Below are 19,807 nucleotides of genomic sequence, written 5' to 3'. Positions count from 1 at the left end.
CGGAGCCAGGGTCTCCCGAGGTAGAGAAAACTCCACATGACACAATGTGCAGCCCAGGTATTCAGAGAGAGATTTATGCACTGCTCTGGTGGGAAGCACCGCTCAGCCTGGGGTCTTTCCTCTTGACAATGAGAGGTAAAAGTAAACCCAGTGACAGTGACTTTCTCTGTTGCTGGAAGTCACATCAAGTTCAACGCTAGTAATTGCAGAAGCACCCTTCCCAAATCGCAGATTCATTAGGGAACAGATTTCAAAATAAACGTCCGGTTTCCGCCCCTCGAGTAGAAAATCGATACCGCGGTCGAGCTCCGGGCAGCCGGTTTGGTCACACTCGCCCATCTCAAAGGTCACTCGGGAGCCTTCATCCCGAGCACACCCCCTCTCTCACCCGGGCTGGGGAGGGACGAGGAGGCGGGTAATTTATCCACGTAATTATCCTCACGGAGCGAACAGATGGGAGACTTTCTCCAGGGGACACAGTGTACGACGTCCCATTTCTCACCGGGGCGGCGGGGACAGTTCCAATGAACCAACTTCCCATGAACCGGCCCCCAGCAGAACTCAGGGGAGGGGGAAGGGGGGAGGCGGAGAAGAACGTTCAGTGTTGGCTTCCGCGTCCGCGGCAGCTCGGTGCCGCCTTGAAGGCTGAAGGCTCTCACCGCAGTTAGAAGCCACGATCTCGGGCTCCTGGGCTCAGAGGCTGCCCGCGGGGGTCTCTCCTCTCGTCAACCAGGAGGCCAGCGTGGAGGGGGTGCTCGGCCCCCCTGTGGGAGCACAGAGGCCTCGGAGGCACTGCCCCTGGCCCAAGGGCCGTGCAGGGTGGCAGGGCGGTGGGGGCAGAGGGGCTGACCCCTAGGAACGGCGGAGGAGGCGAGGGCAGGCACCTGTGCGGAGGGCACGCCGGCTTCCCACGCCCAGCTATGACCTTGAAGCCCTCATTACTACCCTCCAAGCCTCGGTTTCCCTGCCCAACAAACACCTGCGGTCAACACGACCTGAGCGAGCTTGGGGGGAATGGCCTGTGGACGACAGCCAGGGCACTGAGGACGCCAAGTAGGGCGACAGAAAGAGCCCGGTCCCTGGAACACGAGTGCCTGCTGCACACTGGCCCTCTGCACTGGGCGCCTCCGGGCTCCTGGGGATGCGGGAAAAACAAACCTATCTTCATTTCAGTCACCCTGGGTTGGGTTTCCTGCTAGTTGCAACTGAAATGAGCCCTGATAGAAATCATTTGTCAGGGTGGTGCTGAGGGACAGACAGGCCTTCGTGCGGGAGGAAATGGCAGAGGCAAGTGGAGGGAAGCAGAGAGAAGCACGGAGCGAAGTCTTGCGGAAGATTCTGGCAAATGATTTCAGAGATCCAAGAAAACCCCCCCAGAACAGACCACCCCTCCGGTCTCCTCTCTTGCAGACACTCTTCACATCTGGAACTGTGGGCAGCCCTCCCGTCGCCAAGAAGGGTGTCGGCCTGTGGACAACCCTGAGGTCCCAGAGATCCCAGAACAGAAAGTGGGAAAGACCCAGATTCCTTAACCATGTCCCTGAGCCACGGTGTTACCCAAACCGCAGCTACCTGAACTCTCACGTAAATAATAATTGTTGAAGTCATCGTGCCTTGAAAACAAGTGTTGGGTCACCTGTTGCTTGCAGCCCAAATCATCCACACGGATGCTCTGTGTTTCAGGGGGAAAAGATGCATTGATCATCGTCCGTTAACGGAGCTGATAGCATCTGGTTGTTTTAAGTCACCGCATACACGGCTTTCTTTAGTATTCCAGAGTAGAGCACAGCACTTGCCCCAGGGCAAGACTGAGGAACATGGACTGTGGGACAGACCGCCGAAGTCTCAATCCTGATTCTGCCAACTTCTTGCATGACTTGTTTAAACTCTCCATGGTCATTTTATTTTATTTTAAAATGTTTATTTATTGTGTGTGTGTGTGTGTGAGAGAGAGAGAGAGAGAGAGCGCGCACGCATGCACGCATAAAAGGGCAGAGAGAGAAGGAGAGAGAGAGAATCCCCAGCAGACTCCATGCTGTCATCGCAGAGCCCCAGGCTCGAACTCATGAACCGTGAGATCATGACCTCAGCTGAAATCAAGAGTCGGATGCCCGACTGACTGACCCACGCAGGCTCCCCTCCTTGCTTGTTTTAAAAAACAGAGAGAATAGCGCCTCCCGCACGGGGTGGTTGTAAAAACCAAATAGCATAATACGTGAAAAGAATAGTTCCTGGCATTGGGAAGTGCAGTGTAAGAGTTAGCTGTTGTCATTCTGATACACAGACAAACAGCGTTGTTGATCCCAAGTGTTTTTCTGCTGTTACAGCGACAATATTCCCATATCACAGATGAGGACATCGAGGCCCAGAGAACTAAAGTTATTTGCCGGAGGTTGCCACCACTAGCGAGTGGAGAAGCTGGGATCTGAGCCCAGGCAGTGGGGCTCCCGGAAGGACCAGGGCCTGATCTCTTAGCCACCCTTCTATTCTGGATCCTTTACGGTGGTCAGATTGAACGAAGCAGGCAGCTGAGCAGGATGGCCGTTACACAGGCTGGAATCACGGATACAGTCAAGCACCAGCAACGACAGCGTGCTCCTTCTTTGCCAAGCTCCTCGTGGCTTTCCAGCTCCTGTCATGTCAAAGCACAGTTATCATTTCTCTTTTGCATTTTGGAGCCGCTGAAAGGGTCAGCGGGCTCACAGATCTAGAGGGAATCTAGCCAAATCCCCACCATCTGGCGCCCCCAGGAGACAGCATATGCCGTGGCCCTCTGCATGAAGAATCCCTCGAGATGCCCCGAATCCCTCGAAAGGCCCCTCAGGCCAAGCGCAGGTAGTCCCTGAGGCCCTGCTGAGGAGTGCCAGTCCCCCATAGCTGACAGGTCCCCCAGGCTCTGGGTCCTCTTGGGCTTTCCTGAGCTGACAGCCCAAAGGGGACCAAGCTCGGAAGAAAGTACCCTCTTTCTTTTTCAGGCTGGAACAGCGCCCTTCAGGCAGGAGGTATGGAAAAAATAAGTGACATGAGACCAGACTGCAAACATGGGGCACGAATATGGCACCGACCAGGTCCAGGCACTGGACAAGGTGCCAAGAACACAAAGATAAATAAAGCCTGGTTAGTGCCCTTAAGCTGCTCACAGTTTAGACAGCAAGACAGACGGCAAACAGCTAATGAGAGTTCTTTAGTGAGCACTCGCCGTAAGCCAGACACTGTTTTAAACCTTAATACGTTGGGTCTCCGCACCTACTCTATGAAGTGGCTCCTTTTATCATTGCCATTTCCCCTAGGAATCTGCAACACGCACAGAGAAGTTAAGTCACTTGCTCGAGGTCACACAGCTAATAGGCGGCTAGAGCCAAGCATGAATCCGGGACATCTGGCTCCAGGCTCTGCTGCCTGTAGCACCCAGAAGAGGTGTGAGATGTGCTCTAAGGAAGGACTGGATGAGGGCATCCTGGGGCCCTGATTGGAAAGCAGTGCATTCTCCCCACTGGGGAGGGGCTGCTTCTGAGACGTGGACAGACACAGATGGTGGTGATGATGATGGACAATGATGATGGTGGTGATGATGATGGTGACAGCAGTGATGATGGTGATGGTGACGCTGATGATGATGGTGACGATGGTGATGATGGTGATGACGATGGTGATGATGGTGACAGTGGTGATGATGGTGATGATTATGGTGAAGACAATGATGATGATAGTGATGGTGATGATGATGGTGATGGTGATGATGGTGATGATGATGATGGTGATGATGATGATGATGGTGATGATGGTGACGATGATGGTGACGATGGTGATGATGACGATGAAGAATAGTAGCTAACATTTAATGTGCGCTGGGAGACTCGGCTGAGTTTACTCAGTGATACCACGCAACACACATAAGAGGGTCACCATCATCAGGTGATGTGACAGATGCGACATTTGAGGCACAGAGAGGTTGGGTGACTTGCCTAATTTCAGGGAGAAGCAGAGCTAGGACTTGGACCCAGGGCATCTGGCCTCAGAGCCTGTGACCTCACCACCAGACCTAAAGGACAGGAAGACAGTCCAGAGACAGGGAGCTCAGTCTGGTTGGCCAGAGCCTGGTCACAGGGCCGCATGGACACCAAGGAGGCTGGGAAAGGGAGTCCTGACTCTGCACAGCCAGGAGGACAGCAGGAAGTGAAGAGCGCGGAGACTGTGGGAAAGAAATGGGTAACAGAGGATTGGTCAGTGGTCTCCAACCCACGCCTCCCCCACCCATCCCTGGGGCGAATGTCAAATCAATGCCCTTGTGAGCGATGAGAGGAGAGAATGGGCCGAGGGTGGACGGCCAGGGGTCTCACCCGGGAGGCGTGGAGAGGTTCGAGTTGCACTCTGTGCCTCTCGCTGCCTGTTCTGGCTCCTCCTGCCCCCTGCAGCCCCACTTGGGGATATGTCAGTTTCTTCTGCTGATGGGGTCAGAGTATACCTGATCTCCCTCGGCCCAAGGCCGACAAAGGCCCTTGTGTGCCCCAGGCCTGGCCCTCTGGCCCTGCTTCTCCGTCCCCGGTGCTGGGTGTTCTGCACTCCGTCCCCCTGGGTCACACCACCTGGCACGGACCCTCAGAGGCTCTCAGCAGCCAGTGCCGGGCGTCCTGCCAAATGCCAGCCTCTTGGCCGGAGGGAAGACAGCGCCGCCCCTCAGGTCGGTTGGGGCAGAGTGGGCTGTCAGAGCAGGACCGGGCACACGGCCATTTCTCAGTGGGCCCAAGGACGGCATTCTCCGGACGGTGCCAGGTTGCAGAGGGATCTGCCCACGGGTGCCCTGAGCCCTCGTTCCTTGGACACGATCGAGAATGTGCTTCCACTGTGCATCTGCCTTGTTCTTCTGTCTGAGCTCAGGCATCTGTTGTTACCTGGTCCAACAGGTGTGAAGAGGAAGGAGCCCATGGAACAAACAGCCTTGTGTGTCTCTCCCTGCCCTGCGTGCAGCCCCCAGGTTAGGGGAGCAGCAATTGGCTTCTAGTCTGGAGAACCACCCACTCTTCCCCCCCCCCCCCCCCCGGGTCTCAGTCCCTATAGTTGGGGTTGGGCTGACCCCACCCCTGCCTCCACAAGTGGACATGTGACCAAGGTCTGGCCAATCAGAGAATCCCAGTCTCCTGGACGTGCTCTGAATCAAAGACAGTCACATGACCGCTCAGGCCAATGGTGGTTTGGGCTGAGAGGTTTGCTAGAAGCCTTGGTGCTCCGTCTTGTCCTTCTGGAGTGGCTGGCTTGTGAGATGTAACCTGAGCTTCTGGTGGCCATCTCTGTCACCCAGACAGAAAAGCCTTCCTACAAACGGAGCCAGAAGAGATGAAAGGAAGGCAGAGAGACGGAATGTGAGTGCCAGCCACCCCAGTGCAGCTGTTCCTGAACCCCACTTATCCCCTGATGCTTTCATCACGAGATCCACGGGCTCTTTGTTGTCTTACCCACCTTAGAAATAGATTCTTGTCACTTGAAACCGAAAGCTTTCTGCTTATGGCTTTTCTTCCTGGATCCACAGAGCAGCCTTCAGGGCCTGGGGAGAAGCTGCGGTTCCCAAACAGTGTGGCCCTGCGTTCCACCTGGCTGGTCACCTGCCCTTCGAACAACCCTTCCCGCCAGCGCTGCCCAGCTGCCTCCCCTCGGCCCCTGGCCTGCCCCTTCCAGCTTTGTTCCTCACTCCCTTTCCTCCCCTTTGTCCTGCAGAGACCCCTTCACGGCCCCCAGAACAATGCAGCGCTAAACTCCTTAAGCTGTCTCTCCTTTTAGCAGTTGACTATTTAACCATCTTTCCGCGGACAGTTCAGAGGCGTCAAGTACATTCACATGGTTGGGCAACCACCCCCACCGTCCACCCGCAGAACGCGTTTCTTCTGGCAGAGTGAACACTCCGTTCCCGCAAAACAAGAACTCCCTGTCCTCCCTTCCCAGACCCCGTGGCAAGGCCACCCCTGGACTTTCCGCCTGTGTGAATTTGACCGCTCTGGGTACCCCGTACAGCATTTGTCCCTTAGTGACCGGCTTGTGTCACTTAGCACCGTGCCCTCAAGGTTCACCCGTGTTGCAACCCGTGTCAGAATTCCCTCCTTCTTACGGCGGAATTCTGTTCCACTGTGTGTAGGAGGCACTACGCTCTGCTTACCCGCTCGTCTGCCGATGGTTACCCATTCCCTCGACCTGCTGGCCCTTGTGAATAGAGCTGCTATGGACACGGGCACACAAATACCTGTTCTTGCCCCCTGCTTCCAGTTCTTTCTTGGGGGGGGGCGGGTAAGAGACGCAGAAGTGGGATTATTGGATCACATCGCAATTCTCTGTTTTAAATTCTTGAGGAACTTCCATTCTATCTTCCGCAGGCGCCACACCGTGTTACTTCCCCGCCGGTAAGACACACGGGTCCTAGTGTCTCCACGCCCTCACCAACACGGGTTCTTGTCTGTTGTTTTGTTCTGTTTTGGTTTGCGTTATAGTAGCCATCCTGACAGGTGTGAGGTGGTATCTCATTGTGGCCCTGATTTGCATTTCCCTAAGGATGATCGAGGTTGAGCATCTTGTCAAACCCATATGGGCCATTTGTGTGCATCCTTGTGTGCATTCGAGCCTTGGAGCCTTCTTCGCTCATTTCCTCCAGTCTTTAGTCATCCGCCCGGCAACTATTTCTTGAGCATCGGCAGCTTGCTGGGTATTGGTCCGCATGCTACAGGTGCAACGACGACCAAGATGGAATGAAACCAAGTAAACAAATGCAACAAAATAAAAGTGAAAACTCTTGCCTGGGTGGGGATGCCGATTGTCATCTATTCGTAGCATAAATCTTACTCGGAGGGCTTGTGTCGAGAATGAAGTAAAATAATGTCTGAGGCCCCCTTTGGAGGGGGGCCGCGAGTCAGTGCCTCCCTCGCCCCCCTCTTCCCTGTGCTGTCACACTCCCTCCGTTTCCTCCACCGTCCCCTCCCCACCTGGCACCAGCCTCCCCTGCCTTTTCCCTTCTCCACGTGCCTTTCAGCAGCTGGCGAGTGTCAGAGCTGGGGCCACAGTGCCTGTGGGGTCCTGGTGGGGATTTCCATCCCTCCCTCAGCTTTGCTCCTGAAATGTAAGCAAATGTCCTAAACACACTCGCCGAACACACTTGTTAACCCCGCCACAGAGCAGTGGTACCCTAAGCCCATGTAGAGCCTCCACGAAGAAAGCCGCCTTGTCACAATAAAGTCCTTTGTCTGATACATTTATTGGGAATTTTCTGTGAACCAGGAGATGGGGGGAGGCGAGGACAGACAACTCAAACATTTACAAGGGAAGCGGTTGGGGAAGCGGAAGCTAGCGTTTCAGACTCACGCTGGGGAAGAGGCAGCTTGTGGGTAGGAGCTGTCCGGCGAGTGAGTTGGGGTGGACCCAAGCCTGGAATTGAACTGGAGATGAGTGGACAGGGAGTAAAATAGTGGGGAATAATGCTTATCACGTGCTTTCCCCTTCTGATAACTAATGATGACTTAACCCCTGCTATACGTCGAGTATTCTCCAAAGGGCTTTATCTAGATTTAACTTGCTCGATCCTCACAGCTGTTCCAGAGGGTGTTATTAAATCCATTTCCTAAAGCATGAAACTGACATGAAAGAAATCGAACTCATCACACTGTTGAGGGACAGACGCCGGGTTCAAACCCAGGCTGTGTCTGGCCTGCCCCTCTGAGCTGAAGCACTTCACCCCCTCCCCCCAGTACTCAAAGGCAGGCACACATACTGTCCCTTGGATTCCTAGTCTAGGCCTGTCTGCCACGCAGCCGCTGTTCAATCAGCATGTGTTGAGTGTTAAAAAAAAATACCCTCAAAAGACTTCCCAGTTTATAAAACATTTCACCTCTGTTAGCTCATGTGTCCTCCCTAGAACCCTGGGAGGGAAAAGTCACTATTCTATAGCTTAAGAAAATGAGGCATGATCACAAACCTACTAAGTAGCAGAACTGGAGCCTCTGTTTTCTGACATGTTCCTAGTTTGGGGTTGTCTCTACCAGGCCAAACCGTTAGCAGCCATCAAGGCCAGAGTAGGCCTTCAGGCAGAGACGTGACAAGTTGACAGCTGGAAAGGAACTTCGATGTTGGGAGAGAAGTTTATGAAAGATGCAACCCTTTAGAGATCTGGGGTGGGGGTGGGGGGAATCTATCCAGGCAGTGAGGATTGCATGTGCAAAGGTCCTGAGGCAGGATTAAACTTGGTGTGTTCAAGGATCAGAGAGCATCCCACTTCATCTGGAGAGTTGCACGCATGTTAGGGGGCTTAAGAATACAGAGTTAAAGCTCAGGAAGCAGGCAGAATTTTATTCTAGATGCAATAACCCTCTGGAGGTTATTAGCAGATGAGTAACTAGGTCTGAGAGATCTTCTTAAAATCATCTCTCTTGCATTATACGGAGGATTCGCTGGAGAGCGCAAAATGGAAGAGACAAGGTTGAGGGACTCCGAGTGGTCCAGGTTAAAAATGGTGCTGGTTTGGACCAGAATGGACTTGGTAGAGATACAGAGACGTGGACAGTGCAAGGTCTACTGTGGAGGTACAGCCATGGGATCTGCTGACGCCTTGGAAGGTGCCAGGAGGAAGGAATGTGAGTAATCAAGCCCTGGCCTTGTGTCATGGACAGCTGGCTTAAACACAGCTTCTGGAAGCTTCTCTCGATGGAATGGGAAGGTGTCTCCACGGTAGCTAAACAAGATGTCTCATGTCCTTAGGAAGAGGCCAACGGGAGCCTGATAAATGCCCACCTTCTTCTTCGGGCTTCTCCCTGGGGCTCATTCCATGTGTCAAGGGAGGGGACAGGCCTCACAGGCCGCCACGTTTCCCAGCTCTCTGGTGCATTCCGCACCGTCTCCTGCTGCTGGACAGAGAAATGTAAGACGGGGAAAACGTCTGTGGCTGCCAGCCCCAGCCCTTTCCCCATCGGCGGTCTGCCCAGGCCCGTGTGATGTGGTGCCATGCAGCCCATACAGATGGACTCTGTTAGCTCCGGGCACACAGGCCCTGGTACTGGGTCCCTCGCCAGCCTGTGATGGATGGTGGTCGGAGCCCAGGCTCTGCGAACCCGAAGACTTGGAGGTGTCCAGACGCAGACAGGGCAGGCACGAGTCCCCACAGTGCACCTTTCTACTGGAACAGAAGCATCTGGACGGGTCTGGGCATCTTCCCACAAAAATGGTGGAGAGAGGACGACTGTAGCTATCGCGTGTCCCCGTCGCTCTTCTCTTGGTGGCCACCTCCCGGGACTCCTAGAGTCTAACGGCCTACATTCTTTGTCCCCCGATTTCCTGGGGGACCAGCCTTTGGCCCTCCACCCAGTTCTTAGGACTCGGCTAATCTGATAAAAGAATGTGCACAGAAGTGTTGAAAGATGCAGTGGCTGTGCCGTCAGCGGCTTGGATTCCTGTCCCAACAACATCCCTAATTAGCTTCAGATCAGGAAGCCCTGAAGGGAGGGTAAGGCATCTCAGCACCCAACCGAGGCTCTCTTCGTGGCTCACCCAGAGGGCGGAGAGGAGAGAGGAACCGTTTCAGCTCTGTCCCTGGTGTGTTCTGTGAGAGTGGCCGAGAGAGCCTCTGGGACCTGCCAGGGGCAGGGAGGGTGACGCCGGGCCGCCCGCGGGGCGTGTCCATAAAACTACGATCATCGTCGCTGTGGCTGCTGGAGAGAGCTGACGGGGCACAGGAAGCGGTCGTTATTTCTGATCCTCGATTCCAGGGCTGGCGCTCTCGGCCACTCCCCCAATTCAAGCGCTGGCTTGAAGCCGGACGGTCCACACCTGTCACCACGAGCCACCATTTCCTGAACGCCTGCCGTGGGTCACCCTCTATGCCGGGCGCTTTATCGTTTTGTCCCAATTTAATCCTCCTCAGAAACTGCCGAGACTGGTATTTGTCATTTTTCAGACAGGGAACTCGAGGCTCGGGTGCAGCGGGCAGGAGCGCCTCTCAGCGCACTTGACCCCCGAGGCCGTGTTCTCTCTGTGACCTTTGCTCCTCCGACTTTGTAGCGAGAAGATAGAAGTCCCAGGAGGCCCGGCTTGATTACCCTGAGTTTTACAACACCTCCCTTTAGGGCTCCTTTGATTCCTGCTCTGCTGCGTTTGTAGAGAGCTTTTCTCTGAGGCACAAAGGACTTGAACTGCCTCAGAGGCCAGAATCGCCGTCTCTGCCCGTATCACTTCACCACTCAGCATGCCTCCCCTCTCCTCTCCTTTGCTCCCTGTCCTCTCCTCTCTGACCAGCCAAACGATACTCTAAAGGCTCCTTTGTTCAAGCAACAAAACCCCCAACGCAAAATGGTTAGTGCCTAGAGACCGCACATCGGTGTCTGTAATTGAACGCAGCGGTAGGGGTCTGGGCTTCGGGTACAGGTTGACTAGGTTGTTCAAAGGACCCCACCAGGACCCGGTACTTCCCTGTTCTCAGCTAAATTTCCCCTCGCGGCTGGGGCACATTTCATCTGTTCTCAGATGCGAGGCTTCTGGAGAGAGGGAGCCTCTTTGTGCCAACAGGAATTTATTCATCCAGGAATATTCAGGAAGGTGGGAAGCATCACGCTGTTCCAGGTTGTTTTCCAGGTGCTGAAGATGCCGGAGACGAAACAGAGATGAACCCCTGCCCTCCTGGAGCGGCCAGTGCCGGCGGTAAACGGATTCACGCGTCAATACATGAACGATGACCCGTAGTGACAAACGCGGCGAAGAGAAGTAAGGCAGCGCAAGGCAGGAAGAGAGGGGGACAGCGGGGTGGCTGTGTTAGAGCCGTCGGGAAGGGCCCCTTGAGGTCACTCCTTGGAAGAGGCCTACGTGAAGCGAGCTCTGTGAATCTCGGAGAGAAGAATGTTCTAGGCAGAGTCACAGCGAGGGACTGCCGGGTGTGTCAATGGAAGAACGGGAGGTGGGGGTTCTGGGGACGGAGGTAAAGCAGGGGAGGAGTGAAGCGGGCAGGAATCCCATCAGGCTGTGGGAGAAGCTTGACGCTTCTTCTCCGTGTTGAACGAGCTGCCATTGGAGGGTGGAGGGCAGGGGTGAGGCTCTGATCTGCATCCAAAGGACCCTCGGGCAGCAGACAGGCTCACAGACTTTGGGGGCCGCGTGCCCATTCCTGGACCTTTCCTGTGACTGGGGAGGAGACCCTGGAGGGCCGTGGTCTGAGCTGAGCAGGAGACAGAAGGTTCTCCAGAGGATCATCCCACCCTGCCAGTAGGAAGCAGACGGATGGGCTGTAGGGAGCTGGAAGCACCGGGAGCCGCTCCAGCGGCCCTCCAGTCTACGCACGGCCAAGTGTCACTTCCAGGGACCTGCCCAATGCCCATCCTTCCACGGGGTCTCCTCAGACACACACGTGGGGCCAGCGCAGGCGACATAAGGCTCCTGGGGTCCTCCAGTCACACATCTGTGTCTTGCCTTCTCTGATGGATCGCTGTTGGCAAACAAGGACCCTGGGCCAAATCCAGCCCACACGGCCTACGTTTGTCCAGCCCCTGGACCCATAAACAGCGGTTTTCCACCGTCTACGCACACGTACCCACACGCATGTGCGCACCACAGATCACGTTCGGCCGGCAAAGGCTAAAATATTCGTTACCTGGCCTTGAGGGAGGGCTTTCTGTCCCTTCATGTCTCTCTGTCTTACTGGACGGGTTCCAATGGCGACATCTGATTGCATCATGATCATGATATAATCGGTCCCCTGTGATTATCAGTCAATGCACAGTGTTTCATTGCCATCCACGTTTTCATACACAAGAGTCAGACTAGACAGTTGGTATCGACAGTTACATGGGACATCTCTTTGTGCCTGCATGGTATCTGTTGTGCTTCTTTGTGGCTATTTTTTAATGTTTATTCATTTTCAGAGAGAGTATGATTGGGAGGGGGCCAAGAGAGAGGGGGAGAGGATCCCAAGCAGGCTCCACACTGTCAGCACAGAGCCCAACATGGGGCTCGAACTCACAAACCGTGGGCTCACGACCTGAGCTGAAATCAAGAGTCGGACACTCAACCGACTGAGCCACCCAGGCCCTCCTCGTGCTTCTCTGGATCACAGCACCGCTCTTTTCATTTGGCGGCACCCCCTACCCTGCTTAGCACTGGGGTCTCCTGGGGCATCAGCCTAGGTTCCAGAAGGGAGCTCTAAACCCACACTGGGCCAATGGGTTGAAAACCTGTGATTGCTTTTTAGAACCTTGGCAGAGTGGGGGGAATGAGGGGTAGGGGTGGTGTCTCTTCCCATCGGCCTTGGGTGTGGGAAGGCCTCACTGCACCACCTGGGGGTGAGCCCAAATGAAGGAAGGCAGAGCTGAGAGATGGGGGGAGAGAGAGAGAGAGAGAGAGAGAGAGACTGAGTCTGGTGGTGATGGCAGCTGACCCCGTTAGTGGCTACTTGTCGCCCAAGCTTCTCCTCTTCCCAGCTGTGTGACCTTGGTAGAATAATCATAGAATTTACTACTCAAATTGGACCACTTTTGAGAATAAATGGAGGTGCTCATAATTATTGTGTTGGGGTGTCCCAGGCAAACCAGGATGCATGGTCACTCTGGATGTAAGTAAGTTACTTCAGCTCTCTGTCGCGGGTTCTTCACCTGAGGAGTACCTGTCTCCAAAGAGATGCTATGAGGACATTAAGTGTGATGTACTTAGAAGACTGACAGGCACACCATACGTGACTGAAATGTGCCAGCTATTGCTGCCGTCATTATTGTTGTTTTCATTATTGTTTGTCCCTGAGCACCTCCTATACATAGAGACCTTCCCATCTTATGGGTTCACGCCTCCCCGGTGGGAAGCTGGGGACATGTTCTCCCAGACTCCCTTGCAGCTAGGATGCTTGGCAAGTGGGATGCCCCGTGTGATCTGGAAGCCAGTAGCCTGGAGAAGGCTCCCCACAGATCCTTGTTGGTGAGGGACACACAGCTTCCAGATGGCATCAATACAGGGGGCTTTCATGCTGGTGCCTGGCCTCCGCCCCAGTGTCCCCAGGAGCAAGGACACCACACCTGATCCTTTACTCTTCTCAGAGGTTGTGTGAGCCACGTAACAGCCTTCAATAAGCCCTTTTACATTTACACAAGCTAGATAGACTTCTCCTGTTTGTAACCAGCTCATAACCAGTAACACTCCCTAGATCCAACCATGCCTGTAATCCACCCCACTCCTGCACAGAATTTTCAGTTAGACAAGATGAACATCCTTCGAATTCTGTTTAATTTGGATCCCTAGTGCTTGTAGCCAAAGCCTACTAACTAATACACATATCTGTTATCAAAATTGGGGGAGACAGGGAATGCAGAAAAGTAAAAACCATAGTTCTTATATGAAACCTTAAAACTACAATTCTTTAAACACTGGCCTCCCCACTAAGTGACATGTCTATACTCACTCATCACACATTTCAACAGAGCCCCGGCTACCTAAACCCAAAGCTAAGCATAGACAACAGGCATCCCCTATCTTGCTACTGATGTTTCCCGATTGCTGCTTTAGGAAATGCGAACAAAGCCTCCGGTCTGTCGCTGTCCCCCTTCGTAGGGCTCTGGGAGTATGTTGAATCCTTGTGTGTGCTCTGAAAGGTGATTGTCCCTGGAAAAGCCTATCTTGCTTCCCACCTTGAACTTGTGATTCCCCGGTATCTAGAGTATTTTGCGAACATATAAAAAGGAAAAGAAAATACAGCAAATTCGGATTGTCATACAACACTCACCCGACTCCCTATAAAAAGTGAGCCCAGAGAAAGGTGGATTTTCTGAATACAGACCTTTGTGAAAACCCTTTAAGATTTATCTTCTTATCAACACCCCCAAATAATTTATTTGGGTATGAATGAGGGTTTCAACCCAAGAGGAAAAAAAATTATAAACATCTCTGGAAATAAAATTCCCATTCATGCTCAAAGTTTACATTTCTAACATTATTTCCGTATGCCTGTCTGGACTGGGGAGGGGAAAGAGAAAGAAACTGAGACTTAAGTCCAGGACTTTGCCTGCTCTGTATTTTTATGCGTAGGCACAGGGATTGATGCCACGTTGAAGGAAGGTTTCCTGGCACCAACCTCCTGAAGGGATTCCGTTCTGGAAAGTCAGGCCATACCTGGAAGACAGCAAGGCCTATAGGAGAGTCTTGGTCTTTTTGTTTGTTTGCTTGTTTGCTTTGTGTTTTTGAAAGACAGAGAGTGTGTGTCTGTATGAGTGTGCACAAGCAGGGGAGGGGCAGAGAGAGAGGGAGAGAGAGAATTCTAAGCTGGCTCCATGCTGGGTGTGAATCCCATGACTGTGAGATCATGACCTGAGCTGAAATCAAGAGTCGGATACTTAACCAACTGAGCCAACCAAGCACTGCCACCCTCCCCCACTTTTTTTTTTTTTTTTGATAGAGAGAGAAGAGTCTTATTTTGAAGAGAAATCCAACTAATGTGTCCAGAGACATCAGTATTGTGCGTGTGACTTTAAATATCATTTTAAAAAACATTATACAGTAAAAGCTAACTTTTGGTGTACATTTCTGTGAATTTTAATGTATGTATATGCTTTGCATAACCATCTTGATAATGAGGATACAGAACAGTTCTATCGGCTCCCCCACAAAAAAAAAATCCAGCCTCCCGCGATTCCCTTATAGTCACACCCCACCACCACCACCACCACCACCAAACACACACACGTAACTCCTGGCGGCCACTGTACTGTTCTCTATTAAAATGATTTTTCTGCTTTTTCAGGAAGTCATATAAATGGAAATGTACAGTACGTAATCTTTGAGACTGTTTTCTTTCACTCAACATAATGCCTTCCAGATATCAAAGCTGTGGGTATCAACAGCTCATTCCTCTTATTGCTAGGTAGTATTCCGTCATGTGCGTGAACTCCAAACTATTTAACCATTCGCCCGCTGAAGATCAGTTGCTCCCATGTTTTTGCAATTACAGATTGAGGTGCTGTAACCGTTCGTGTACAGGTTTTGGTGTGAACATAAGTTTTCTTTCCCCTGGGGTGAGGCAATGGGGGCGCTGGGTCATCTGTAAGTGTGTGTTTAGTTTTATAAGGAACCGACAAACTTGTTTTCCAGAGTGTCTGTACCGTTTTATATTCCTAAAAGCAATGTGTGAGCTCCAATTGTGCCACAGGGTCTCCTACACACCCCCCCCCCACCCCGTCCAGTCTGTGTCACAGCCATTCCCATATGCATGCAGGGCTATTTCATTGTGGCTTTCATTTGCATTGTCCAGATGCCTAATGACATAGAAAATTTTGTCACGTGTATTTTTGCCATCCATACACCCTCTCTCGCGAAGAGTCTGCTCACATCTTTGCCGATTCTTTAGCTGGTTTTTTTGTTTGCTTACTGAGTTTCAAGATTTTTTTTTTTTTACATATTCTGGATAAATGATTAGCAAATATATATTCAGCTATGCGATTTGCATGTCTTTTCTCCCAATAACCAACCTGATTTAACAGGTTTTTAAGTGTCTTTCACGGAATACATTTATCATTTAAAATTAAATTTCTAATTTTTACAGAGTCAGTTTTGTTCATTTTTTCTTTTATGGGTCATGCTTTTGGTATCAAGCCTAGAAACCTTTTCCTAACCACGGGTCACAGAGATGTTTCCTACTCTTGCCTTAGATTCGATTTTTCCATTTGTTTCATGTATGTCCACAATTGTGTATTGAAGGATTTTTTTTATCATCCCTGATTTAAAGTCCTTGTCAGAAAATTTCAATATCCGCGTTATTTCATTGCAGGTGTCTGTTAACTATGTTTTCCATAAGTGGTGAGGTTTTCCCGGTTGTTTATAGATCAAGCAATTTTAGATTTTACCCTGGACATTTTGCCATGAGCCTTGGAGTCTTGTTCATATCCTGTGCACCACGATGTTGCTTAAGAGTTTGGATATGAGAGGGGTGCCTGGATGGCTCAGTCGATTAAGCGACCGACTTCAGCTCAGGTCATGATCTCACAGTTCATGAGTTCAAGCCCCGTGTTGGGCTCTGTGCTGACAGCTCAGAGCCTGGAGCCTGTTTCAGATTCGGTGTCTCCCTCTCTCTCTGTCCCTCCCCTGTTCACACTCTGGCTCTCTCTCTCACAAATAAACAAACATTAAAAAAAAATTAAAAGACTTTGGATATGAGAGAATGGAGAAAAGAGAGGGGGGAAAGTGGGGGATGGCCACACTCTGTCTGAATGTTGGAAGTTCCCTCTACCAATATGGGTTCCCCGAACAAGGCTAGCGGGCCCCTCTGGGCTTCTCCTGGACCTCTCTCCATCTTTGCTCTCATGCCATTTCTGGATCTGGGGATCAGGACACTTGATAGGAGAGGTGAAAATCTGGCAAAGTCACCACCAGATTGGTGACGCTTTAAATTCTGGTCTTCCTCCCTAAGTGACCTACAACGATTTCCTTTTCAGAGTCTCTGTTCACTGCTCCATGCAATCTTTCCAGGCTCTATAGATTTATCCAGTGAGAGACACAGGGCAAACTGTTTCTCTTACCTGGGACCTGAAGGACCGACATCATTTTTTAAGAATAACGATGCAGGGGTACCTGGGTGGCCCAGTTGGTTAAGCATCTGATTCTTGATTTCGGCTCAGATCATGATCTCATGGCTTCGTGGGTTCGAGTCCGCTCCATCAGTGCAGACCCTGTTTGGGATTCTCTCTCTCTCCCTCTCTCTCTGCCCCCTTCCCAACTTGTGCCGTCTCTGTCTCTCTCGAAATAAATAAATAAACGTAAAAGAATAATGATCCATTCATTCATTTAATGTGTTTATTACAACTGTCCTTACGTCACGGTCCCATGTATGTTTGCCACCTGCACCACGGGATGTGAACCTCCCCAGCTCCAGTGCCTCGTTTCATTCATCCCAGAGTCTGGCTTTGTTGTCGTTTGGTTTGACGTGGGTTGGTGCCCATAACAGGAAAGTCCAGAGGTAGCATGCTTCATGGCAGGTCTAATCCAGGATCTCAAGTGATTCCATTTCTCTTGTTCATCTCTGCTTTCTGTAATGTTGACTTTATCTTTGGACTCTATCTTCTGGCCGTTCTGGACTCTTGTCTGGTAGCAATACAATAATTCCTGGGTGTCCAGAATACAGTTCTCCATATGACGCAAACTAGCGGGGGAAAAGGGGGTCTCATAGTTTCTACTGCCTAGGTCTTGAGTTTTTTATCCTTTTGCTAGCCCAAGTGGGTTATACGTCTATTCCTAAGCCAATCGTCAAAGCCAGAATGGGGAGAATGTGCTGCTTGATGGAAGCTTACATAAGCTTCCCTACGTAACTGAGCATGTTATCAGTCCCACCCAAGGCTTGCGTCTGGGAATACAGGAGGGGTGATCTTCCCAAAGGAAAACCAGAATGTAAACTATGGGAGAAAGGATAAGTGGGTAGATAGATGCCACGGAGCTAAGTCACTTAAGTTAATTTTAAATGCAAACATCAAAAGGGCTAATGCATCATACTTAATTATTTCAAATGATTTGTTGTTCATGTAAGCAATTAAGTCCAGAGATTCAGACATCAGGAGTGGCTTGATTAAGATCCCTCTACGCTTTCTCTCTCATTTTCTGTGGCGGGCCCCTCTTCCCCTCCTCAGCCTGGCTTCCCAAAATGGTTCCGCGATTTGAATCACCAACGCTTCTACATTCAGAGGGGGTTCCAAGGAAAATAGGAGTTCTTTACTGACTGGGCCAATCTGTATCCAGGAAAGTATTATATGCCCATCAGCTTACACCCGGTTTCTCGGAAACAATCATGTGGCCAAAAGGGTGGAATCATGCTAGTTTTCTGGAACATGAGGGTCTCACTGCTATCGCTGGGCCTGAGGTCAGTTTCCCTGAGAGACGTGGGGTACCCGGAAGAAGGCTGAGCATCCCCTGAGGATGCCGTGTGGAAGGGACATGGGCAGTTAGACACTGGATAGGCGTGAAAAATACCTACAAAAACTACCAAACGTAGGACCCATGTCTTTCCAAGGCAGAGACTGAATTTCCACAGTATTCACAGTCACTGGCACTTGGGCACTTAATCAATTTTTGACGACTGGATTAAAGAGTTAAAACTATCAGGGAGTAAAATTCTCATCACATTTAAAAATAGGATTCACAGTCTTAGAGCTAATTCCAGTTGAGACACTATCACTCAGAGATATTTTGCCATAGCTGTGTCTATGAGAAGCTGTCAAAATATTGTGAAGTTAGGTAATAATTTGGTATCTATTAAGATTCTCTCTTCAAACGTCTTCTTTCCGTGAACACGGAGCATTGAGGACCAGGCAAAACCAATGTCAAAACATTCGTTTTATATCATTGTATCTTGGCTTCTGGGCTAAAAGCGGCGATCAAGTGACACATGTCACAAAACTCAAAACTCAGACAGTTCTTAGGGAGGGAACCGTGATCATTTAAGACACGGTGTCTGGTGGGCGGTTCTGAAAGTAGATGCCAGAGAATCTCAAGAATCGTAAAAAAAAAAAAACAAAAAAAACCAGAACTCTTGGTCAAGGTAAGATTTGGACAGAGTCCTGTGGGTCAGTAAGCTGGCCCTAAAAGTCGAGGGCGGTGTTGTGGGTGGGAGGAAGCATCCACAGCAACAGCTTAGAGTCAAGAAAAGAGAAGGGATGCCGTGTCAGGGGTTCCCAAGACCTCGCGTCCGCTGAGACAGGGTTTGCAGGACTCCGCGTACAGTTGTATTCATGGCGATGGTTTATTACAGTATCTCAGCAGAGGGAGAAGGCACCCGGAGTGAAGTCTGGAGGAAACCAAGAGCAGGCCTGCAAGGGTCTCTCCCACCGGAGTCCCACAAGACTCCCTGAGTTCCTCCTGCGACGCGTTATGACAACACGTGCGAAATGTCACCCACCAGGGACGCTCGTCAGAGACTCGGTGCCTTTACTCGAGTTGCATCATGTAGCAGCCTCTGCCGAGCGTGTGCCAAAATCCCAGACTCCCAGAAGGAAAGCAGGTGTTCAGCATAAACCATATTGTTTTGTATAAACACTTTCGGCCCCGTGAGCCTTTCTTATCAGTCAGGGTGTTGGGAACCCTCCCCAAATCCCAGTTCCCAGACACCAGCCAAGGGCCAACCCTCTCTGCAGGCCTTTCAGAGGGCACCGTCGGGCCTGCTGTGGCCACTCTCTTCTGCACAGACGTTCAAGAGTTCAGTCTTTAAGGTCAGGCCTTTCAACTTCCCTAATCATGGGGACTTGCGTAATAGTAATTACCACTTAAGCCTCCTGCCCTGTGCCAGTCACTGGGTGAGTTATTGCCTCAGTTTCTTTTTCTGAAAACAGACACGAGGCCAACCACAGAGTGGCTGAGCCAATTAACCCAGGCAAGAGGTGAGAACACCTGTTCCCCTGGGGGGGAGAAGGCGAGCATAACCTCCCCTGTCCCCCCCCCACAGCCTCTGATTTCATGCAGGGGAGGGAGGCGGGGGATCCTCTGAGCCTGTCCAGGCAGGAGCAGGATTCCTTTCCACTCACCCCACCCCAGCCTGGCCCCGGAGAACTACATGAAGCCGAGCAGAGCAGGAGAACCGGTGCTCGAGACGGAGGGTGATCCACAGGTTTGCAGAGGAAACAAGCACATCCGTAAATACATGTCGGGAAGAATGAAACCCGACTGTGAGTAGAGAAATATTTTGGAAACACGTTCCCTTGGCTTCAGCAGAGCAGAATCGGCAAACTCAAGCCAGTTGTCAATTGTTGGCAGCCCAGCTCAGCGGTTTACCAAAAGTGGTTTCTCCCCACACTCGCAGGCCTGTGGGGCCACCACAGCTCGGCTGATCTCGGCTGAT

Source organism: Neofelis nebulosa, chromosome 9, assembly GCF_028018385.1.
Source record: "Neofelis nebulosa isolate mNeoNeb1 chromosome 9, mNeoNeb1.pri, whole genome shotgun sequence".
NCBI lineage: Eukaryota > Metazoa > Chordata > Mammalia > Carnivora > Felidae > Neofelis > Neofelis nebulosa.
Note: the sequence above shows the minus strand (reverse complement) of the source record.